The following is a 26,827-nucleotide window of genomic DNA, read 5'->3' on the forward strand; positions in this document are numbered from 1 at the left end:
TTTTTGGTCACTTCTTTCATATTTTCTACATAGATAATCATTTCATCTGTGAACAAGAACAGTTTTATTTATTTCTTTTCAATTTTATATCTCTTATTTTTTAATCTTGTCTTATTGCCTTAGCTAGAACTTACAGTACAATGTTGAAAGGAGTGTTGAGAGGGAACATTCTTCCCTTGTTCCCAATCTTAGTGGGAAATACTTGAGTTCCTCACCATTAAGTATGATATTAGCTGTAGGGTTTTTGTAAATATTCCCATCAAGTTGAGGAAGTTCCCCTTCATTCCTAACTTATTGACAGTTTTCATCATTAATGGGTACTGGATTTTGTCAAATGCTCTTTCTGAATCTATTGATATGATCATGTGATGTTTTTCTTTGTATTCTGTTGACATGATGGATTAATTAATTACTTTTTGAATATCAAACTAGTCTTGCATACCTAGGCTAAATATAACTTGGTCTTAATGTATAATTCATTTTATTATTTGTTGGATTCAATTTGCTAATATTTTGTTAAGGATTTTTGTATCTATGTTCACAAGAGATATTGGTTGGTAGTTTTCTTCTGATGCCTTTGTCTGGTTTTGGTATTATGGTAATGCTGGCTTCTTGGAATGACTTAGGAAGTAATCTCTTGGCTTCTGTCCTCTGAAAGATATTATAGGGAATTGGTATAAATTCTTTCTTAAAAGTTTGAAGAAGTCACCAGTGAACCCATCTGGAACTGGTGCTTAATGTTTTGGGAGGTTATTAACTATTGATACAGTTTTTTTTTAAAGAGATATAGGCCTGTTTATTTTTTTTTCTCCTTTTATTTTTATTTTTATTTTTTTATATGAAATTTATTGACAAATTGGTTTCCATACAACACCCAGTGCTCATCCCAAAAGGTGCCCTCCTCAATACCCATCACCCACCCTCTCCTCCCTCCCACCCCCCGTCAACACTCAGTTTGTTCTCAGTTTTTAAGAGTTTCTTATGCTTTGGCTCTCTCCCACTCTAACCTGTTTTTTTTTTCCTTCCCCTACCCCATGGGTTCCTGTTAATTTCTCAGGGTCCACATAAGAGTGAAACCATATGGTATCTGTCTTTCTCTGTATGGCTTATTTCACTTAGCATCACACTCTCCAGTTCCATCCACGTTGCTACAAAGGGCCATATTTCATTTTTTCTCATTGCCACGTAGTACTCCATTGTGTATATAAACCACAATTTCTTTATCCATTCATCAGTTGATGGACATTTAGGCTCTTTCCATAATTTGGCTATTGTTGAGAGTGCTGCTATGAACATTGGGGTACAAGTGCCCCTATGCATCAGTACTCCTGTATCCCTTGGATAAATTCCTAGCAGTGCTATTGCTGGGTCATAGGGTAGGTCTATTTTTAATTTTCTGAGGAACCTCCACACTGTTTTCCAGAGTGGCTGCACCAATTTGCATTCCCACCAACAGTGCAAGAGGGTTCCCGTTTCTCCACATCCTCGCCAGCATCTATAGTCTCCTGATTTGTTCATTTTGGCCACTCTGACTGGCGTGAGGTGATACCTGAGTGTGGTTTTGATTTGTATTTCCCTGAGAAGGAGCGACGCTGAACATCCTTTCATGTGCCTGTTGGCCATCCGGATGTCTTCTTTAGAGAAGTGTCTATTCATGTTTTCTGCCCATTTCTTCACTGGGTTATTTGTTTTTCGGGTGTGGAGTTTGGTGAGCTCTTTATAGATTTTGGATACTAGCCCTTTGTCCGATATGTCATTTGCGAATATCTTTTCCCATTCCGTTGGTTGCCTTTTAGTTTTGTTGGTTGTTTCCTTTGCTGTGCAGAAGCTTTTTATCTTCATAAGGTCCCAGTAATTCACTTTTGCTTTTAATTCCCTTGCCTTTGGGGATGTGTCCAGTAAGAGATTGCTACGGCTGAGGTCAGAGAGGTCTTTTCCTGCTTTCTCCTCTAAGGTTTTGATGGTTTCCTGTCTCACATTTAGGTCCTTTATCCATTTTGAGTTTATTTTTGTGAATGGTGTGAGAAAGTGGTCTAGTTTCAACCTTCTGCATATTGCTGTCCAGTTCTCCCAGCACCATTTGTTAAAGAGGCTGTCTTTTTTCCATTGGATGTTCTTTCCTGTTTTGGCAAAGATGAGTTGGCCATACGTTTGTGGGTCTAGTTCTGGGGTTTCTATTCTATTCCATTGGTCTATGTGTCTGTTTTTGTGCCAATCAATACCACGCTGTCTTGATGATGACAGCTTTGTAGTAGAGGTTAAAGTCTGGGATTGTGATGCCTCCTGCTTTGGTCTTCTTCTTCAAAATTCCTTTAGCTATTCGGGGCCTTTTGTGGTTCCATATGAATTTTAGGATTGCTTGTTCTAGTTTCGAGAAGAATGCTGGTGCAATTTTGATTGGGATTGCATTGAATGTGTAGATAGCTTTGGGTAGTATTGACATTTTGACAATATTTATTTTTCCAGTCCATGAGCAGGGAATGTCTTTCCATTTCTTTAAATCTTCTTCAATTTCCTTCATAAGCTTTCTATAGTTTTCAGCATACAGATCCTTTACATCTTTGGTTAGATTTATTCCTAGGTATTTTATGCTTCTTGGTGCAATTGTGAATGGGATCAGTTTCTTTATTTGTCTTTCTGTTGCTTCATTGTTAGTGTATAAGAATGCAACTGATTTCTGTACATTGATCTTGTATCCTGCAACTTTGCTAAATTCATGTATCAGTTCTAGTAGACTTTTGGTGGAGTCTATCGGATTTTCCATGTATAATATCATGTCATCTGCAAAAAGCGAAAGCTTGACTTCATCTTTGCCAATTTGGTGCCTTTGACTTCCTTTTGTTGTCTGATTGCTGATGCTAGAACTTCCAGCACTATGTTAAACAGCAGCGGTGAGAGTGGGCATCCTTGTCGTGTTCCTGATCTCAGGGAAAAAGCTCTCAGTTTTTCCCCGTTGAGGATGATGTTAGCTGTGGGCTTTTCATAAATGGCTTTTATGATCTTTAAGTATGTTCCTTCTATCCCGACTTTCTCAAGGGTTTTTATTAAGAAAGGGTGCTGGATTTTGTCAAAGGCCTTTTCTGCATCGATTGACAGGATCATATGGTTCTTCTCTTTTTTTTTGTTAATGTGATGTATCACGTTGATTGATTTGCGAATGTTGAACCAGCCCTGCATCCCAGGAATGAATCCCACTTGATCATGGTGAATAATTCTTTTTATATGCCGTTGAATTCGATTTGCTAGTATCTTATTGAGAATTTTTGCATCCATATTCATCAGGGATATTGGCCTGTGGTTCTCTTTTTTTACTGGGTCTCTGTCTGGTTTAGGAATCAAAGTAATACTGGCTTCATAGAATGAGTCTGGAAGTTTTCCTTCCCTTTCTATTTCTTGGAATAGCGTGAGAAGGATAGGTATTATCTCTGCTTTAAACGTCTGGTAGAACTCCCCTGGGAAGCCATCTGGTCCTGGACTCTTATTTGTTGGGAGATTTTTGATAACTGATTCAATTTCTTCGCTGGTTATGGGTCTGTTCAAGCTTTCTATTTCCTCCTGGTTGAGTTTTGGAAGAGTGTGGGTGTTCAGGAATTTGTCCATTTCTTCCAGGTTGTCCAATTTGTTGGCATATAATTTTTCATAGTATTCCCTGATAATTGTTTGTATCTCTGAAGGATTGGTTGTAATAATTCCATTTTCATTCATGATTTTATCTATTTGGGTCATTTCCCTTTTCTTTTTGAGAAGCCTGGCTAGAGGTTTGTCAATTTTGTTTATTTTTTCAAAAAACCAAATCTTGGTTTCGTTGATCTGCTCTACAGTTTTTTTAGATTCTATATTGTTTATTTCTGCTCTGATCTTTATTATTTCTCTTCTTCTGCTGGGTTTAGGCTGCCTTTGCTGTTCTGCTTCTAGTTCCTTTAGGTGTGCTGTTAGATTTTGTATTTGGGATTTTTCTTGTTTCTTGAGATAGGCCTGGATTGCAATGTATTTTCCTCTCAGGACTGCCTTCGCTGCGTCCCAAAGCGTTTGGATGGTTGTATTTTCATTTTCGTTTGTTTCCATATATTTTTTAATTTCTTCTCTAATTGCCTGGTTGACCCACTCATTCTTTAGTAGGGTGTTCTTTAACCTCCATGCCTTTGGAGGTTTTCCAGACTTTTTCCTGTGGTTGATTTCAAGCTTCATAGCATTGTGGTCTGAAAGTATGCATGGTATAATTTCAATTCTTGTAAACTTATGAAGGGCTGTTTTGTGACCCAGTATATGATCTATCTTGGAGAATGTTCCATGTGCACTCGAGAAGAAAGTATATTCTGTTGCTTTGGGATGCAGAGTTCTAAATATATCTGTCAAGTCCATCTGGTCCAATGTCTCATTCAGGGCCCTTGTTTCTTTATTGACCGTGTGTCTAGATGATCTGTCCATTTCTGTAAGTGGGGTGTTAAAGTCCCCTGCAATTACCACATTCTTATCAATAAGGTTGCTTATGTTTATGAGTAATTGTTTTATATATTTGGGGGCTCCGGTATTCGGCGCATAGACATTTATAATTGTTAGCTCTTCCTGATGGATAGACCCTGTAACTATTATATAATGTCCTTCTTCATCTCTTGTTACAGCCTTTAATTTAAAGTCTAGTTTGTCTGATATAAGTATGGCTACTCCAGCTTTCTTTTGGCTTCCAGTCGCATGATAAATAGTTCTCCATCCCCTCACTCTCAATCTAAAGGTGTCCTCAGGTCTAAAATGAGTCTCTTGTAGACAGCAAATAGATGGGTCTTGTTTTTTTATCCATTCTGATACCCTATGTCTTTTGGTTGGCGCATTTAATCCATTTACATTCAGTGTTATTATAGAAAGATACGGGTTTAGAGTCATTGTGATGTCTGTATGTTTTATGCTTGTAGTGATGTCTCTGGGACTTTGTCTCACAGGGTCCCCCTTAGGATCTCTTGTAGGGCTGGTTTAGTGGTGACAAATTCCTTCAGTTTTTGTTTGTTTGGGAAGACCTTTATCTCTCCTTCTATTCTAAATGACAGACTTGCTGGATAAAGGATTTTCGGCTGCATATTTTTTTCTGTCTAGCACCCTGAAAATCTCGTGCCAATTCTTTCTGGCCTGCCAAGTTTCAAAAGAGAGATCAGTCACGAGTCTTATAGGTCTCCCTTTATATGTGAGGGCACGTTTACCCCTTGCTGCTTTCAGAATTTTCTCTTTATCCTTGTATTTTGCCAGTTTCACTATGATATGTCGTGCAGAAGATCGATTCTAGTTACGTCTGAAGGGAGTTCTCTGTGCCTCTTGGATTTCAATGCCTTTTTCCTTCCCCAGTTCAGGGAAGTTCTCAGCTATTATTTCTTCAAGTACCCCTTCAGCACCTTTCCCTCTCTCTTCCTCTTCTGGGATACCAATTATGCGTATATTATTTCTTTTTAGTGTATCACTTAGTTCTCTAATTTTCCCCTCATACTCCTGGATTTTTTTATCTCTCTTTTTCTCAGCTTCCTCTTTTTCCATAACTTTATCTTCTAGTTCACCTATTCTCTCCTCTGCCTCTTCAAGCCGAGCTGTGGTGGTTTCCATTTTGTTATGCATTTCGTTCAAAGCGTTTTTCAGCTCCTCATGACTGTTCCTTAGTCCCTTGATCTCTGTAGCAAGAGATTCTCTGCTGTCCTGTATACTGTTTTCAAGCCCAGCGATTAATTTTATGATATTATTCTAAATTCACTTTCTGTTATATCATTTAAATCCTTTTTGATCAGCTCATTAGCTTTTGTTATTTCCTGGAGATTCTTCTGAGGGGAATTCTTCTGCTTGGTCATTTTGGATAGTCCCTGGCATGGTGAGGACCTGCAGGGCACTTCCCCTGTGTTGTGGTGTATAACTGGAGTTGGTGGGCGGGGCCGCAGTCAGACCTGATGTCTGCCCCCAGCCCACCGCTGGGGCCACAGCCAGACTGGTGTGTGCCTTCTCTTCCCCTCTCCTAGGGGCGGGATTCACTGTGGGGTGGTGTGGCCCGTCTGGGCTACTTGCACACTGCCAGGCTTGTGATGCTGGGGATCTGGCGGATTAGCTGGAGTGGGTAGGCAAGGTGCACAGGGGCAGGAGGGGCAGGCTTAGATCACTTCTCCTTAGGTGATCCTCTTCAGGAGGGGCCCTGTGGCAGCGGGAGGGAGTCAGATCCGCTGCCGGAGGTTTGGCTCCGCAGAAGCACAGAGTTGGGTGTTTGCGCGGAGCGAGCAAGTTCCCTGGCAGGAACTGGTTCTCTTTGGGATTTTGGCTGGGGGATGGGCGGGGGAGATGGCGCTGGCGAGCGCCTTTGTTCCCCACCAAGCTGAGCTCTGTCGTCAGGGGGCTCAGCAGCTCTCCCTCCCTTTGTCCTCCAGCCTTCCCGCTTTCCGAGCAGAGCTGTTAACTTATGACCTCCCAGACGCTAAGTCGCGCTTGTTGTCGGAACACAGTCCGTCAGGCCCCTCCGCTTTTGCAAGCCAGACTCGGGGGCTCTGCTTGGCCGGAGAGCCGCCCCTCCGCCCCGGCTCCCTCCCGCCAGTCCGTGGAGCGCGCACCGCCTCGCCGCCCTTCCTACCCTCTTCCGTGGGCCTCTCGTCTGCGTTTGGCTCCGGCGACTCCGTTCTGCTAATCCTCTGGCGGTTTTCTGGGTTATTTAGGCAGGTGTAGGTGGAATCTAAGTGATCAGCAGGACGCGCGGTGAGCCCAGCGTCCTCCTACGCCGCCATCTTGCCGTTTCTCCCCGATATAGGCCTGTTTAAATCATTTATTTCTTGTTGTGTGAGTTTTGACAGTTTTTGTCATTCAAGGAATTGGTTTATTTCATCTAGATTATTAGAGCTGTGAGCATAGTATTTCTTTACTATTCTCTTAATGTCCAAAGGATCTGTAATGATGTCCTCTCTTTCATTTCTAACTGTATTCTCTCATTGATTTTCTTTGTTGCACTGACTAAAGGCTTATCAATTTTATTAATCTTTTCAAGAAACCAACCTTTTAAAGAACCAGCTTTTGTGTCCATTGAAATTTTCTATTGATTTCCTATTTAAACCTCATTGATTTCTACTCTAATTCTTATGATTTATTTTATTCTGTTTGCTTTAAATTCAATTTGCTCTTCTTTTTCTAGTTTCCTAACGTGGAAATTTAGTTTTTGATCTTAGATCTTTTTATTTTTTAATATATGCATGTAATGCATATATATATGCATAAATATATGCATAAATTGCTTTCTGAGCACATCTTACCTGCATCCTACACATTTTGATAATTGTGTTTTCATTTTCATTTGTTCAAAGTATTTTTTAAAGATTTTGTTGAGATTTCTTTTTTGATGAATGTGATATTTGAAGTATGTTATTTAATCTCCATGTAAAGAGAATAAAAATGAATAAAAAGTAAAAGAGAAAATGCCACAAGAGCTCATTTGCTTTTATTTGGCAGAATATAGGAAATTTTCTGAAGTGACACCTATGCTAAGCCTTGATAGATACATACAATTTGTATAGGATAAGTACAGATAATACATATCTGATTGAGTGAATATCACAGCTCTTTTTATGTGTGTCTGGGAAAAATTAACTGTTTTTCTCTACTCACATTCCCATTTCTGATACCATATGTATGGGTTTTATACACTAGATTATTCTGATACTAACTTCCTAGAGTTAGGACAGACTCCGTAAGATTAAGAGCTCAATCCCACAAGACTGCCTCCCACTTCAAATGCCAGTCACAAGTAGTGTTTTCCCAGGTTACCCACAACTTCTGTCCAACTTGGTTACAAATTGGAGATTTCCACAAAATCGTCCTCAGATTCAATAATTTGTTAGAGAGGTTCATAGAATGCAGGAAAAAAAGTTTATTTACCATTTTTTATTTAATACAAAAGATATTTTAAATGATACAAGTAAATAGCCAGATAAAGAGATACATAGGGCAAGGTCTGGAAGTTTCCCAAGTCCAAGAGCTTCTATCTTCGGGTCTGCCATCCTCCTGGTTTCTAAAGTTGTCCACCAGCCTGGAAGCTCTCTGAATCCTGTACTTTGGGGATATTTATGGAGGCTTCATCAGATAGGCATGATTGATTATTAACTCTATTTCTAGACCCCTTCTCTATCCACAGAGTGAGGGTTAAGGCTGAGAGTTCCAAGTTTCTAATCATGGCTTAGTCTTTCTAGTGATCAGCTTCCATCCAAGAGCCAAACACCAAAAGTCACCTCATTAATACAAAAGACGTTCCTATCCTAAGATTTCTGTTTCAGACACTCCTATCATGTAGGAAATGAAAATGGTTTAAGGAGGGCTCTACCAGGAACTGAGGTCAAAGGCCAAGTATTAGCAGGAACCAGGGGAAGAGACAAATATATATATTTCTTATTATTTCACAACACAATATTCATCAAGTAACTTTTAAAACTGAATTAGAAAGTAATCTTAATTTTGTAAAGATAATAAATACCAATGCTTATTCTAAAATTACTGTTTCGTATGCATTTCCTTAACTTCTGTGTGTTTTTTTTACTTCAGTAGGACATTAAAATATAATGAGTTATTCTGCCAGGCATGAGTATGACAGAATACTAAACAAGATAAAGAAAAAGCAAAATTTCTTTTATTTATAATGGCCTACTGCTGATAATTTCAGATTCAGCCTTTTTCAACTTTAAGACATCCAACATAGCTTACCAACAGACACAGAAAGATGTGCATAATTTCTTCAATTACTCTGGCTACCTACTGCTTGATATTATATATAACTGACAAAGATTCAAAGCATTGATTTTTTTTTCAGGCTATAATTTTTAAAAGAGTTTTTAGAAGAAAAGCACATCAACTAATCATCCCCTCATTCATCTTTTAACATACCAGAACTGAGGAAAATCCTTTAGGGGAAAAAAAAATAGCTGTAAAAATCCCCAGGGACTGTAATTCCAGTTAAAGATACTTTTCATATATCTTAAATATTTGTCATCAGGAATTTCTCTACCAGTTCAGATTTTTAGGGTAGGAACTCTAGTATAGATTAAAAAAAAGATATGACTAAAACAAAAAGTGAATATAGTGTGATATGAACATTAAGTTTAAAAAGAGAGTTAGAATAATAACAGTAAATAATATTTGGATATTGTTTTTACAATATTTTACAAAATTTTACAATATTATGCTGTTGTAAAACATCCAAGGTTTTATTTTCACAATAAGGGAGTAAAACATATAAAGGAAATGGTAAGATTTTCATTTTAAAAAATTAGGAAATTGAAGCTCAACAGAACAAATACAAAGGTCAAGTCCACATATAACGTTAGGGTCTATTTGTCACTGAAGTGATAGGGTTGAAAGTCCAGGATTTGCATTCTGTATAGAGACCTAATTTTAAATTCTGAATCTGCCACATACTAATTGTATGACCTTAGTCAGCTTTCTTTACTTCCTTGTATTCAATTACTCTATGTATAAAGTGGGAAATATGGAATGTAGTTTGTCGGTGTCTGTCAAGGTTCATTATTTTCAGTTGTTGTTACATATAATTTTACTAAAAGTATAGATATGTACTTTCTGTCTATGTGTTTAAATTGAAGGGATGAATAAAGAGAACTGCTAATAAGTCTGAAAGAAGTGAAGACTCTAGCAAGAATTAGAAGAACCCATCAGAGTCACTGTTAACAGACAAAAGTCACAAGAGTTGGACTAAGCAGGTGTGAGGAAGAGCTGATTGCAAATTAGGTTTGCTGTTTCCTGACAAATAAATCTTCTGCACGGCCCTCCTAATTATAACAGGATAGTAATAAAATATAATGAAGGAAGTAAATCAGGAAAGACAGTCTGTGACCCAGATTTGAGGAAGAAAGATAGAAATGGCTCTGGTTCAGGAAGAAGAGATGCAGAGGTGTTGGTGTAAGAGAAGAAAGAATATTCTTTGGATATAAGTCAGAATTATGTTTTAGTCATTGAGTCCTGCCCAGGTTTAGGCTAGTTACAGGGTCCCTAGAGAAGGAAGAGATGCATAAGGAAATAAGTGAAGAAAGTTTGTCATTAGGGAAGATTTCACATGGCAGGTAATGTGTCAAAAGAACCTTTCTGAAAAAGTTTGAGGTGATGTAAATGGCTTCATTCCATGAATCTGTGAGACATTTGGCTCAAGATTAGCTGCCAGAGTATAAGGTAGAGATATTCAACATATTGTGTGAATAAGATAATGCGTTTAAAGTACCTTACACAGAGTAATAACTCCTTAAATAATGGTTCTTTAATTATACTTTTCTCCTAAATTTATGCTCCTTCTAAATCACTTCTGCTTCTTGCTTGTCTGAACCCTGTGCCTGTAAGTCAAGCTGGCATATCTGTTCACCAATCCTCTAGAAGTCAATAAATACATCTACAGATACCCTAAGAGTATTTTGTGTGAGATATAGTGATAGAGAAAAGAAAATGAGGCTAGGTCATAAAAAGTCTTAGTCATTTTATAGAGTGCAGATTTTACAAAATAGAAGAACAATGAATCTTAAAGGTCCATTCCTGAACCCAAAAGAGGTCTTATGCTCCTCAAGCAACTTGGGCCACTTCTTCAGATGTCATCAGCCCACGATAAGAGATCATGTATACCCACTGCAAGAGGTCATAAGCCCTTCTTTGGGTCCTGAAAAAAAAAAACTGACATGAAAACTAACTGGTACACTTAGACAGGAATCTTCCACTACCACGCCTATTCCCATTTTTGGAAGTAGAAGTGAGATTATTATTAGAATTGGAGAACCTCAATTTAACGGCAAGTTACTTACATACTACTATCCTCCATTTTCTCATTCTGAAAGGACAAAAAGTAGCACTTACATATTTTCTATTAGAATTAAATAGAAAGGGTTTCAATAGAAAAATTATTACCACTTTAATTGGTGCTCATAATTGTTTGCTGATTTTGAATATTAAATCCAACAGCTAACTGTATAAAATCAACTGTGTAAAACCAAGTTGCTAAGTGTAAACTTAAAAAGAAATAACATTTGAAACTGTGTTGTAAATTAAGTAGAACTAAGCACATTATTTTGTGTCTTTATGTATTGAATTCTTGGGAAGAGTAATGAGTGCAAATCTTGGTAACACTAGTGTATCTTCGGAACTTTGGATAAGATTTATTAAGTACTTATTATTGATAAATTATCTACCTTTTCCATCTTAATTTTTTTCAAATATCTGTAGACCAAGACTCACTAGGCAATTTTCTGTCTGAAAATACGTTTTTCTCCTTTGATTTTATGCAATTCTGTTAAAGTTGAACATACAAATACCAAATGAACAAATCACATATTAACAGCTCTGTGACTTTTCACAAAGGAAAAATACCCATATAGTGAACACCCAAATAAAGAAGTAGAAGATCATCAGGACTCTAGAAGTCATACTCTTTTTCAGTCATTTACTCCTGTCCCTTTTATGGGTTGTTTGTCTTTTTTTTTTTTTAATGTGTATTTTGAGAGAGGGGGAGAGAGAGAATTCCAAGCAGACTCTCCACTGTCAGCATGAAGTCAGACATGGGGGTTGATCCCACAAGCCACAAGATCATGACCTGAGTCAAAATCAAGAGTCAGACATGCAACCTACTGGGCCACCCAGGTGCCCTGGTTGTTCGTCTTTTAGTACTGAGTTGTATAGTTCTTTATTTTTATAGAAAAACCCTACTTTGTGAGACAGTTATTTTCAAATATCTTCTCTCACTATGACTTACCTGATGTCCATATCATCTGCAGTTGTCAGATTATAGAATCAGATAAAAACACTTGGAGGCTGCTGAAGCTTTAGGTGATTCCTTGAACCACGAAGCCAAAACAGAAAAGGAGAGACAAGTGGGCTGAGGACAGAAAGAGACCATTCCTGGGATCAGGAGAGGTAGCAATAGTGGTGAGGAGTATTGTAATTTACTTGCAGAGTGGGACAGGAGGAAATAAAAAGCTTTGGGGTACCAGAGATTTGGCATGTGCCCTCAGAAAGCGCATGTCACTGCTGGGACTAGAGGTACGAGGTCTGCCTTTTGTGATGGGTCTGACCTTACTTAGGCAGCTTGTTTTCCCCACTCTTCCTGCTCATTTTTGACACACTCAGTTGCCACTTGCAGGTCTCTACACTGAAGAAGATGCAACCTTTGCCATCTAGCAGCGTGTGGTCTAGTGTGCGTGGCAGATGTCAAAGGTGGACTGAATATAAAGAGGAAGGAGTGTGTAGGCAGCATCAGCTACAAAAAGGGATAGATTGGGTTAACTGTTGTCAGGGATCAGAATGTTGAGTTAAGGACAACTTGATTTAATAGTGCAGCTCAAGGACTCTGTATATAGACTACTTAGACCTCACATATCCACCTCAATACAGAAATCACATAACAGAGATGCTGTCAGGAGAATGTGGCTTCATATGTTGCTGAGTAGGCTCTTCCTACAGTATATAGAAAAATGTCCTGATGGTATTGCCCAATCTTTTAGTTCACAATTTAAAAATTAGAGTGTGTTAGAGTAGAATTCCAAAGCCTATTAAGTAAAGGTGTTGCAACTGGCTTCACTGAAATCCTTGAGGCACTGACATATGTTTATAATTTTTTAAAAATGTTTGTTTATTTTTGACAGGGAGAGAGAGAGAGAGAGAGAGAGAGAGAGAGCATGAGCAGGGGAGGGGCAGAGAGAGAGAGGGAGACACAGAATCCGAGGCAGGCTCCAGGCTCCGAGCTGTCAGCACAGAGCCTGACGCGGGGCTCGAACTCACAGACCGTGAGATCATGACCTGAGCCGACGTCAGATGCTCAACCAACTGAACCACTCAGGCGCCCCTGTTTATAATTTTCTTTTGCAAGCCTGGGAATATATCTGTATTTGTGTACTCGATGCGAGAGTGTGTTCTAGAGGCATCTTAGCAGTCATTACAATGGGCTACACCAAATGGTGAATCAGACTTCTCTTCTGCTCTATGTGGGTCTCAAAGGAAAGTCCCAAGATTATGAAGAGGGATGAGTTTATTTAGGAAAGTTTCCTATCCCATCCCTCCTGTGTCTGCGGAAAACTGAGCTAATGGCTAGGCACTGTGAAACCACAACATCCCTCTGTTATTGAGAGACCCACCTCCCCTGATTAAAATAATTAAATGCCTTTCTTATGGCTCTTGGAATAAAAAGGAAATGCTTTATTTTGGATTACAAATTTCTTCACGATGCTTATTTCTGCTTCTTTCTTTTTTTTTTTTTAATTTTTTTTCAACGTTTTATTTTTATTTTTGGGACAGAGAGAGACAGAGCATGAACGGGGGAGGGGCAGAGAGAGAGGGAGACACAGAATCGGAAACAGGCTCCAGGCTCTGAGCCATCAGCCCAGAGCCTGACGTGGGGCTCGAACTCACGGACCGCGAGATGGTGACCTGGCTGAAGTTGGACGCTTAACCGACTGCGCCACCCAGGCGCCCCTCTGCTTATTTCTTCAACCTCCTCTGAAACCAATTTCTTCCTAATCTTATGCTCTCATCACATTAAACTATTTTTAACTCTCCATATTGATCCATAATGTGTCCTGTCTATCTGTGTATTTGCTGTTCCTGCTTAATCATCTCTGCCTTTGCCATCTTCATAATGCTCACTCCTGCTGTTTTGTTCAAGCCTCACCTTGGACATCACCTCTTCTGAAATATATAAAATATTGAGAAGAATTGAGGTGTCTCTCCTCTGAGTCCACAGCACTACCTCATCAATTATTTTATGACACCACTTATTTGTGTGAAGTTGAGACTCTTTACATGGCTCTCCAGTCTACTAATACTTGAAACTAGCAATCTTAGTCTTCTAACCAATTAATCTCCAGCTCCTGAAAGAATACGTGGCTCAGCATAGATGCTCAATATATACTGAAATATTTGAAGAGGTGAATGAATGAATTGAGGAATAGAACCCAGAAAAAGTCCTGTTTCAAGCGTTTCCCTAGCTATTGTAGTTATTTCACCCACTCCTTATGTTGGGACTAAACTTCTTTGTCACTGATGATTGACTTCTCATAAGGCAGGACTTGTTCATTTTATAGACTGGATGCATTGCTGGTAAGGTTTATTTTAATAATTCTTTTGTGTGTGTAATTTGAATTCTAGTTTCCCCTAGATGTATGATGTAACTACCTTCATTTAAGAATGTTCAAAAATCACCAATTACTTTGTATATTTTGGTGAAATATTGCCGCTGCTCTCCTCACTCCTTACTTTTCTCTAAACTTTAAAGTCAGTAAATGAGGGGCACCTGGGAGGCTCTCTCGTTTAAGTCTGACTTCAGCTCAGGTCATGATCTCACAGTTTGAGAGTTCAAGCCCCACTTCGGGCTCTGCACTGAGAGTGCAGAGCCTTCTTAGGATCCTCTCTCTCTCTCACTCTCTCTCTCTCTCTCTCTCTGTCTCACTGCCCCTCCCCCACTCATGCACATGTGTGTGCACACTCTCTCAAAATTAATAAACATTAAAAAAATAGAGTCAGTAAATGAGTCCTCATATGCATAAGGAAAGCACATTTTACAGAAGGTATTGGATGAGCAAGTGAGGAATACATTCCAAATAATTTCTCACTATATTTGATGACTTATGGATCTGCCTTTTAATATATTTGATTTAATTAATGCAAAGCTTAACCAAAAGAGACAAATAAGTGTGTTTGTCACTGTGTAAGTTTAAGTCTGAAACTCATTTCCATTAAAAGGTAAAAGAGCTTAACAATAGAGAACAAAGTGAGGGAGGGAGGTGGGTGGGAGATGGGCTAGATGGCGATGGTATTAAGGAGACTTGCTGTGATGAGCACTGGGTGTTGTATGTAAGTGATGAATCACTGAATTCTACTCCTGAAACCAATATTGCACTGTATGTTAACTAACTAAAATTTAAATTAAAACATAAAGTTAAAAGGGAAAACTCAAAAAACAAAACTGTAAGAGTTAAGGAATAAATAATGACCATTTTTTCTTCTTTGGTCATTTAGTTCCATTTATGTATAATGGGTAAAGAATTGTCTTTAAAAGTAAATAGAAGAAATAAAATGGTTTGTATTTCATTATAGGCAATTCAAACTTCCGTGAGTTGGTGTATTTGCGAGCCTTCTCTTTCCTCTGGAGACTGCTCTTTAGCATCTGCGGCTGAGAAATCAATTGAATGGGGACTGTGACATTCACACTGTCTGTCTCCTCTGTCCTGTTCTTGGAACTTAAAAGAAAGTCATTTATTCTCTTGTGACTCTTCTGCCAGTACATGATGAAGGCTTTGCAAAGCGTCATTTAAGTGGGACATCCATCACTTACAGCCTGGCTCCTTTTCTTGCCGAAGACTCTCACACTCCAGTACCTGGGATGTAAACAAAGATAATGCATTTGATTTTCACATTGATCTTATCTGTCTTAGAGCCTGGCTCACTCCACAGGGGCTCTTTCAAACCAGATGGCCTTCCACTGACCTCACCTGCCACAGCCCATGATCTCTCCTTTCCTAGTCCTTCCTCCATGGATGAAAGTGTACCCACTCATGCTTTTCCTCCTCCTCCTCTGCCTCCTTCTTATCTTAGACAATAAAGTGCATGATGATGATTCCTTAATTTGGATGACATCTTATAGTTCATAAAGAGCCTTTATGCAAGAATAAAACACATTTAGTGGGTAGAGTACTGTTATACAGAGAATTTGGGCTTAAGAACTAAAGTCTTAGAGGTTTGCAATTTGTTTCTAACATTTTGTTTCATATCCAGGGGAAAGTATTTAAATTTTTATTTTCTTCCTTATAAAATGAGGACAAATTACTTCCTAGTATTGATAGGAACACTTATTTGTTTGTTGGTTAGTTTGCTTATTTATTTAGCAAGTACTTATTAAGTGCAGATCCTCTTCTGGACACTGGAAATACAGGCAGCACTGAATGAGATAGAGCAAGTTCCTCTCATATAACTTCCATCAAATTGATAAATCAGACACAATACTTATAAATATTTTATAATATTAGATAAGTGGCATTGTACATGTCGACTAACTGCACATAATAGACCTCAGTAAATAGTATCTTTCTTTTAATTTCTATTACTATTACAGGTATTAACATTTTTATCAGCTCCTTTTTCGTTTTCCTTTTATAAAGGGAATGTGATAGCTTTCTGAAGTGTCAACCTGCCTGCTCTGAAATACAATCCGCAGATTTCCTTTTCTGGCACATTTCCTCTTCAAGTTGGCTTCAGGTGTGTTCTTCCAAAAGAGCTAGAAGATGAAAGGGAGGCAGCCACATTTTGTAGCCAACACGTATCTTCTCCAGTTATTCAATCAAACACTAACTTGGATACTGCTGTGATGGGATCTAAAGATATCATTAAAATCCTTAATCAATGCACTTTAAGTTATCAAAAGAGAGAGTATTTAGGGCGGACCTGATTTAACCTATTGGAAGCTCTTTAAAGAGTACATGGACCTTCCCTGAGTTGATAGACACCAAACAGTAGCTGCATCTACAATTGCCCTCCCTTCTCCCTGGATCTTCCCTCCTGACTACCTGCCTGTGGAAACAAGCTTCAGCTCATGCCTTTGGGGTTATAGCCTGATTTGTCTTCCTTCCTTGCTACCTATCCTATGGGCTTTAGGCTTTAAATACAGAATTTTAAAGATATTGAATGATTGGCTATGCCACATATGTGTAGTATAGGTTCTGCTTAGGTGATTGAACTCTGGTACGGTAATATATGCTCATTTAAAAAATTGTGGAAATTCCAAATGGAAATAAATAGAAATTATCATTGTAAATATTTAAATTTATCCATTGCCACTAAAAATATGACATGCATTTTTGCAAAACATTACAAACTCTTTGGAAACAGAATTTTATTTTCTACACAATTATTATTATGTCAGTAGTTTTAGGATAATTAGTCTATTTCACTGTTGTAAATAATGTGACAATAAACATCTTTGTGCATAAAGCCTATTTTTTATTTTGTATTATTATTTAAGGACAGAGTCCCAGGGGTAGAATTGTTAGGCTAAGTGGCATGTATATTTTGTGGTTATCAATAAATAATGTTTCTGAAAAGACTGCAACCTTTGTACTCCTACCAATAATGTATAAGCAGCGACTGAGGGGCACCTGGGTGGCTCAGCCAGTTAGCGTCAGACTCTTAATTTCTGCTCAGGTCATGATTTCACAGTTTATGAGTTTGAGCCCCGCATCAGGCTCCATGCTGGTGGTGTGGAGTCTTCTTAGGATTTGCTCTCTCTCCCTCTATCTGCCCCTCCCCTTATCTCTTGCTCTCTCTCTCTCAAAATAAATAAATAAACTTGAAAAAAAGAGAGAGATCTCGCCTAAAATAATAATAGCATGCACAGCCAAGTTAGCTATTTCTCCTTAAATGGCCACAATCTGCAAATAGCACATAGTGGAGTTCTGCTACATATTTGATTCCTGTCTTTTACTATGAAGTTTGTGAAAGTCTCATCAAAGTTTACGTAAGAATATTTTCCTTGCTTTGGTACTGTTTGGTGTCCATTATTTGTATTTATCTTTTTTTTTCTACATGCTACAGAGTTCTTCATCTAATGTTTACTTCTCTGTAGTAAGAGAACATTATTCTAAGTGTTTTTTGCTATAATTACTCACAATTCCTACTGCAAGTATATGTTCTTTCTCAGTTACTTACATACTTTTCCTATGACTAATTTGTTCTCTGAAAAATGTTCCACTTTTCCTTAGAGCATTTTGGAAAATATTACTTTACCTCTCTGTCATCTCCTTTGCCTGAATGCAACAAACATTTCTTGGGCACTTAGAGAAGCATGCTTGGTCTCTATTATCAAGGTGATTAAAAATGTAGCTCAGGAGACAGATAATGCACAAGTAAACAAATATAATTAAAGTTTTGAAAGCACAATAATGGAAAGAATCACCACGCAATCACAGACAATTATGAGTATATGTGTATTTAGGACAGATCTAACCAGTGTATAAGTATGGTGACCGGGGAAGGCTCTCTGTGGAGGTAACATTCAGTAAAGGACCGAGGACTAAGAAGGGTTAGCTTAAGTATGGAATTTGCTGACAGAGGAATGTCTCTGACAGAAAAAAAAACAAAACAAAAAAAAAACAAAAAAAACCCAAGATTCTGAAATTACCTACGGGACTGAACGTGGGTTGGTGAGAAAGAAACACAGGAGGCTAAAAGCAAAGAAGCATACGAGTGAGGCTGGAGAGATCACAAGAGAGGTGGAACATGAGGAAACCACAAAGCCAAGTATGAGTTTGGATTTGTTTTTGAGCACAATAGGAAAAAAACAGAAAAGGGCTTTTAGCGAGTGAATAATGGGATCAGATTTTAGTTAAAATAGGAATTTTTTAAAAACCTGATTTATTAAAATGTCTATTTTCTAAGTGTTTTACATGTATTATTTCATTCTAACCACCCAAAAGTGAAATTATTACCAATCTAATTTTATACATGAGTGACTGGAGGTTAAGGTAGCTAAGTAATCCACTTAAGGTTACACAGCTACTGAGGGACAGAGCCATGATGTAAGCCACTGTTCTTCCCACTACCCTAAACTGTCCAGTGTTCTGAAACCAGTAACAGTGCTTGGCAGGAAATATCTGTTGAGGAAATTATATTTATTTTGTCTGTCTTTCTTTCTAACACCTATCTCTTTCTTCATTTTCGCTTCTCACACACTCACCCAGGTTTTTCATCCCCTGTAATTGGGTTTTGGTTTTAATGTCTAGCTTTTAAGTGATTAACGTGGTAATTCTAACACTATTATAAAACTACGGAAGGGAAACATGAATCTTCATTTAGAGCTATTGTTTGGACTTTTTGTTTTGTTTTAAAACTCTGGGTTTAGATATTTATCTAAAACCAATTTGCATGCTGGGAATCCTTTCTTAAGGCTCAGATATATGAAAAGAGCAGAATTTGTTTATTACCTTTTATGAGCCATTCCACCAGACTGAAAACAGTTGCTTTCAGCCCAATTGATAGCACTGAAAGTACAAACTTATTTCCCTAAGACTGAATCTCATCTTATCTGTCTTGACTTCCTATAACAATTATCTCTATCTCTATGGCACATGCAGGCATTTCTACTTAATTATCAGTAGGTTGTAATACAAATGGCTGAGCAAATGCTTTCTAGTATGTGCATTAAGTTTTTGAATTAAGCCTTCTGTAAGATTGAAGCTGAGATGTTCTGAGTTGGACATTCTCTGCTTGATATCCAGAATAAACCTTTAATAAAATTCCTGGCATGAATGTACAATTTAAAATACAAAAGTCCAGATTATAACATTGTATTTTAGTGCCTGAAAATATCCTAAAAATTTTAAATTAACAGCTTTATATGTGGCCATAAAGAAGCAATTCTATTGTTTCATTTACTTTCAACTAGATATTGTTGTTGTTGTTAGTCATTCAACAAAAAAGTTACTAAAATCTGAATACTGTGGTCGGAGCTATGGGTATCTGGAAATCTAAGAGAAGTATTTCATCCTTCAGGGGAAACAGTTTGGAGAGGAAAGAAAAGCACAATTGCTACAGTGACTCTGTAGCAGAAGTTTCTAGGACCAGATGCTGTGGAGCTCACAGGAGAGGGTAAAAGACTTTATTAAGAGGTTTAGCTTTGAGCTGAGTCTTGAGATGGGGTCTGCAAGCTGAAGGAAAGTCAAGATAGAAGGAAGAGCATAAACCATTAAGCACCATGACTTATTCATGGTATTGGTAGCATTTCCTTTAGAATGTGAATTAAAGCCCAGAAAATATAAAGGAAACAATAAGAACTTGAAGCTTGAAATTAAGGCAGGGCCATGTTAAGGACTTTGGCGTTGAACACTCAGAAAACCGGAAACAATTAGGGAGAGTTAATAAGGGAGTGAAATAAAAGTAATTTGTGCTTTAGGAAAGTTGAGTTACAGTTTACAATACAGTGTACTGACAATATGTTACCCAATGTATATACTTCCTACAAAGAATATACCCCTTCAGAAACTTATTTATATATTGATTTATATGTGCCACAATCACCTAGGTACTGTGGTACAACTCTAAGATTGTTCAAAATTGACCCTACAAACCTTCAGCCTCTTAGTTCCCTGAACAAGCAGTAACTGGACTCAGAAGCTCCTTCAGTTTTTGTAAGAGTTCAGTTATACTGTAGTCAGCTCCCCACAGGTACCAGATCTTCAGGTGATTGGCAGCTGTCACTCCCAGAATACTCCAATGAAAACTTACATCTAAACTCAGAAAGACAAAAACTTGGCCTTGGGTAGTATTGAGAAAGGCTGCTTTGAAAATGGGAAGTCTGACGTGAGTTTTGTTTACATGAGTAGAAGAAAAAAGAAGGGTGGGTCATTGTAGGAAGAGATGGCATTTCCATCCAAGTCATGGAAACAGTAAGGATTGTGACAAACTTACATGATTTGAAAGCGGATATAAATGGATAATATCATTGATGCGTTGAAAAAGAAGGTATGCATATCAATAGTATATATATAATATAAATCTTTGAAGTTTGCTTCTCTAGAGATACCTCCTCCTAGTAGCTTTAGACACTGAATGTCCAAGTTGCATAGATACATTTTGCATCTTTATGCAAGTTGATCATTTTAATTCTTTTTCTGTTTTCATGTTTTCATTGAGGTATCTGTTGAAAGTCTATTGATTTTCATAGCCTTTGGAAATTAAAAGATTAATCAGACTTGGTACTTTCCCTGAAGGGGCTCAATGTTCATTAGAATAAAACAAGAAATTCACAAATAGATATATTTAAATTATTGTAATAATTAAAGCACGAAAGTCATGAAAAAGTATAAATGTCCAGGTCATTATAGAAAATGAGAGGGGAAAAATGATCATCTATTTGGAGGGTTGTCAGAGAGGGCTTCATATTGGAGGTGACTTTTCAGTCAGGTCTAAGATCAGTACAAATCTCAGAAGTAAATCAAAGAAAGGAAGGACACTATAGATAGAGAATAATTTTAGACATGTCTGGAAGATATTTATTTTTAATAATTGAAGCTTGCTAGATTCAACTTATAGTCTCTTTTCTTTTTTTCACTGTACCATGATGTTCAAAGTATAGGGAATACTGAGGTCAGGCATTAAAATAATATGCTGTGAAGAATGGAAGTTCATGATTTGAATCCTAGTTCTTTTTAGATTAAGTGTTGAACAGGAGAGTATGTCTTTATCCTAAACTCAGATTCCTTGGTTGTAAAATAAAGTTAATAATGTCACCTATTTTATAGGGTTATTGTGGATATTAAGAGAGATGATATAAAGTCCAAAGTCCAAAGCACAGTGCTCAGTATATGTTAGCTCTTTTTAGTATACCTATCCTACATATTCTTGGTTTGACCTGGCTTCATCAGAAGCAGCCATTTGGCTATGTTTTCCTTTGGTATCACCATTAAGCCATAGATATAATTTTTAAAAGGGGAAATGGGGTCTATGGACAGAGTTCTGAGCTAAGCACTAGAAAACTTACTCTAGAAGACATTGATTAGCTAATAAAAATTTGTTTTGATTATTCAATCAGTTCCTAATAAGACATCATTTAGATTCCATTCCATATAATTCTTTACCTCTTCTATAGGGTGGTCAAAAGAGGTGGTCTTGCATATCTCCAGTTACTCCATGGCCCCCCAAATGCTTCTGCCTGACCAGTTGTCAACAAAGGATGCATTAGGCATTGGGAGGAGGACCTGCCATCCTTGTAAAGTATGGTATGTAACCATTTAGAAATACGTCATTTTCCTTACTGTCTTATCATCTAATTCTGGTATGTATTCTGTCTGGCTGACAGTGGAAAATAGTAGTGTCTACATATAAGATTCCTTTTAAAATATGCAGAAACACAAAAATTTTCAAGAGAAAACTAATAACATACCCATTATCTGTGAAATTTTATTAGGCCAAGCCACATTTCATTATTATCCTTATGTCTTCAAATGTCTTCTAACTCAACCATTTTTTTTCATGATATAATCATTCTGATATTTTGGAAAGGTACCATTTTTGTCTACAATATAAAAGTAATGTTTGTTTACATTTATGGCCTATAACATACGTAGCAAACGTTATGTCATAGAAGTTTAATAGGTAGTATTTAGGGGCGTCTGGGTAGCTCACATCATTAAACATCGACTCTTGATGTCAGCTCGGATCATGATCTCACGATTCATGAGTTTGAGCCCCACATCGGGCTCTATGCTGACAGTGTGGACCCTGCTTGGAATTCTCTCTCTCCTTCTCTCTCTGCCCCTTCCCCCACTCACGTGCACTCTCTCTCTCTCTCTCTCAAAATAAATAAGATAAAAACTAAAAATAATAGGTAGCATTTAATAAACAACAACAAAAAAACTTCTAAAATCATGCTCTGACCAAAACTCAAAAAAATTTAAAGTTATATTATCTGTGGGACTAATTAACTAATTCCTGCATCTCTTTTCCATATAAGATTCAATGAGGGCCATATATTTTTTTAAAGATGAATCAACTTACTCTCCCTTCTTTTTGCACAAAAATCATCTAGATTACATTAGCATTTCATACAATAGGATTTGGCACTTGAGACTCACGGAAAGAAGTGTAGATGAATTATTCACATCTGAGAGGAAAGTCAATTGGAGAAATAAACATTAAAATGATTTGCAATCTGCAGTTATTCAAGACAGGCAGAATCATCAAGTGTAAGAGAAAGATGAGAACACCAGGAAATAAATGGCTCAATTGATTTAAGGAATGTTTTCACAGTACCCAAATTTTGAGAAAAGGCCTGTATCGATCAAAAAGTCCCATTAATGTCTTTCATATCTAAGATGGTGAAATTACATTTTATTACCATTTTGACTTATTATTGAATCAGATTTTCTCAGGGGCTAAAATCATTCTCTGATTAAAACTCAGAAAAAAATTTAAAATTATATTAACTTTGGGGCAGCTAAGATACAATTTAACAAATCATCTTTTTGGTTTCCTAAATGGCAGGGAACTAATGTCCCAAGAGTCAGAACTATGTTCAAAACTGCCCATGAAAACCAAAGAATTGCCTGTGAATGGTAAGTACATGACTTTATATGTGCACAACATAACCTTCATTCCCAGAAGTAAATGAAGCAGCTAAGTGTAGTGGAAAGCATGTTGGCCTTGAAAAATCAAAGGCCTGTGCTCTAATTCTGGCTGTACCCTTGGCCCATGGGCAAGTTAGTAAACCACACTAGCCCTGACTCAAGAACCTCACTGAAAAATAGGTTTTCTAATATTGAGCTGTATGTGAGGTACCGAGGACTTTGCCTGGAGCAAAGCAAACACAATCAATATTAGTTTCCTTTTTTTCTACCTCTCACTATACTGTAGTAGCTCAGCCTCACAAGTAGGATCGCATTTCCCCATAGCATTCCCAGTCAACATGAATTAAAACATATACATGCATGACTATATTGGGAAAAGCTGTTTATATGGATTTCCATATTGGCTAAGTCACGGTAAAATGAGCTTACATGAGAAATACAATTTAAATTATGAAATGGTGTGTATATGACAGTTATTATTTCATGATAGTGGTGGTGAAGACAAACTGATGACTCTCTGATTCAAATCTCATATTCCTACTATTAGAACAAATATTAAAATGCCACAAGGAATCTACATCAACAAACTTAGCAGTGTCATCCTTGGGTTCTCCCCTTGGGAAAGCTGATCTTATAGAGGAATCTTGTCGGAAGTGATTTCATTCCTTCTTTAAAGGTGATTTTTCTAATATATATATATATATATATATATATATATATATATATATATATATCTTTTATTCTAAGAAAAATTATTCTGAGAAAAATCCAGAAGCAATGGATGGGATGAGTGGAGGGGCAAGTCTCCATGCTGTGTATGGTAGTAATATTTTCTTTATGAGGATGCTATGAATATTGATTGAGATGAAGCATGTAAAGCACTATGAACAATGCCTGACACATAATAGGTATTTCGTAAACACTAGGTATTACTTCTACCATCAATGTTGCTGTTGTTGTTGTGATTATAATTAGAAAAGACATAGTTATGTGGAAGGCTGTGGATATAGAAGGCAAAACAAGAGAAGGGAGGAAGCTGGGGGAGAGAGTGAGGCAGGGAGGGAGGCAAGAACTCCAGAAAGGAGCACATTCACCGCTGAGAGGAAAGAAAAACAAAGTCTCTTAGGAAGTGAAGACTTGAAAGCAGGTCATAAGGCCTTGCAACAATGGTAAGGTTTGATCCAGATGCACTCACACACTCACTTGCACACCCTGAATATCAGGGTCTTTTCATTTGCCTTTCACAATTTGCAAGCAAGCATTCTCAAATACACTTTCTCATTGAAATCTTCCAGTAGATCTGAAAATAGGACTGAAAGACTCTCCTCATTTTACAGTTGAGGAAAAATCTGATGATGTGAATGGTGTTTTTCCAAAGTTTCCTAATTATTAAGAGGTGGAGCCGAGGCTGAAACTCGGTGTTGAGGCTCAACCTCCACATTGTTGTCCATGATGCTCTCCATGCTGTGCTGCCAGATTGAGCAGGAGGGAAGTGTATAGAGGCTAGAAGAGTTTCCCACATGTAGAGGACATAAAAGTAGGTTCGTTCTTATCATAAACTGTGAAGGGAAATTAATATTCTATGCAAAACTTCCACCTGCAGAAAATATCTACAATTTTTAGTTTATGCAGAATGTAATCATTGATCTGATGTTTATAAATTCTGTGATAGTATAAGCATATTATTTTCACATTACCACTTTTGGTTTCAATTTCTAATTAACAAAATTTAATTAGTTCTGGTAGAAAGAATAGGGACATTAATTACAAGACTGCTGTCCAGGAAAGGAGAGGTTGCACATGGTCTATTTTAATTTCTACTGAAGTCAACCAAAATGATCAAGTATAGGTGTATAGGTATTTGTACATGTTATTGTCTATTGCATAGCAAGCCAGTAATTTGGGAAAGAAGAGTTGGATACAGTACTGTTCTTTTCACATTCTCAATTTTCCTAGACTTCTATTTTTTTTAATTTTTATTACATCTTATCTCATCACAAAAAAATAGAGTTAGTTGCAAAATTTCTAGAAAGAGAAAGGTCTTTGATGGCAGCCATATCTGGATTCAGAGTCAATATTTTACTATATGTGTCAACCCAGTCATGTTATAATTTAACTTGCCTAGAAACATTGTTTCCTCATCTGTGATATGAGTATAATAATATTTGGCTCATTTTGGGAATTTAAGATAACATATTAAGCACCTAATACAGCATAGCTATTGTTAACGCTCCTTCTCCTCATTATTACTACCTATATTTATATAAAGGAGAATAACAGTCAGTGCTGCTACATCCTAAGAGATATTACCTAGATTGCTTATAAAGTAATTTTTTGGCAAATATTTTTATTATGACTTTTTAATTATTTTTTCCCCTGGAAACAAGTGTGTAAAGAAACTACAAATAGACAATTTCCATTGTGTTGTTTTTATTTTCTGGAAATCAATACAGTTGATAATTTTAAAAATATGTTCATAACAAGATTTAACTCATTTTAAAAATTTCAAAAAATCAGTAAAATCTCATTTTGCTCTAAATGGCAGCTAATAAAGGAAATGGAAAAATTATAGAGCAGTTGCTGAGTGCTTACTATATGCCAGGCATTCAATTTTCACAATGTAATGTGAAACAGGTATTATCCCTGCTTAACAAATGAAGAACTCAAATATCAGAGACACTGGTCACGCATACAACAATGGAAGATTTGCTAATAGTACCCAGTCATACACCAACACCCAGACCTTTTTCTAACACCACTCTGTCTCCTAGAAAAATTGTCCCTCTCTACAAAAGTGGTGCAGAAAGAAAACAATACTTTTTGATCGCCGATCATATGTCAGGTTCCAAAGAAGGTATTTTAAACCAGACCCACTTTGATCCTCAGAGTAAGCTTAAATGTTTACTATATGCTCCCTGGAAAACTAAGACTTTGTTAGATTAATTTTATGACTATCACCTCACTAAAAAAAAGTACCAGGCAGAATTCAAATCTAAGAATGTGAAGCATTAAAACCTGGACCCATAATAGGGTATGATGTTGCCATTCTCTGTGGTTGACTCTCATAGCATTCAGTGGTGTATTTAGAGACATGAAATCCACATTCTCATCAAAAGAGCAGTCAGGAAAGAAGAACTGCCCAAGTGGTTAGCAATATACTGTTCATTTTAGTATAGGGGGGAAAGTTCCGGACTGAGAATCAGAGGTCATGGTTTATTTCCAATACTGCTACTTACTGGCTGCGTCATCCTTCTTGTAAATTACAGAACATGTCTAAACCCATTTCTTTATGTGCAAAGTATGAGAGGTGGACTGAATGATATGTAGGGCCCATTCCAAATTTATTATTGTATCATTCTAATTTCCCAGATGATCTTTCTGTTTCTGATAAATATCTTCCATTTAGCGAAAACCAATAATATTCTCCCTCCTACTGTGGGTTTCTGATCCAGACATCCATAACAGACCAAAGCCAGTATTGTGGTGCTGATTCTGCTTATTTTCTGGCTTCTATGTCCTTCCTATAAGGGCAGAATGGAGATGAGTATTTCTTAGTATTATAATTAATTATGTGGTCAATTAATAATGACCATAATAATAACAGAAAGTATATACTTAAGCAGGGCAACTATACAAACACAATTCTAAATCCTTTCTTTATGAAACTGGCTAACAGAATCAATGGGTCTTTGTATAAAATTGATGTTTGAATAGAAAATATTCATTAAGTAGTTAAG

Source organism: Felis catus, chromosome D1 (genome assembly GCF_018350175.1).
Source record: "Felis catus isolate Fca126 chromosome D1, F.catus_Fca126_mat1.0, whole genome shotgun sequence".
Lineage (NCBI taxonomy): Eukaryota > Metazoa > Chordata > Mammalia > Carnivora > Felidae > Felis > Felis catus.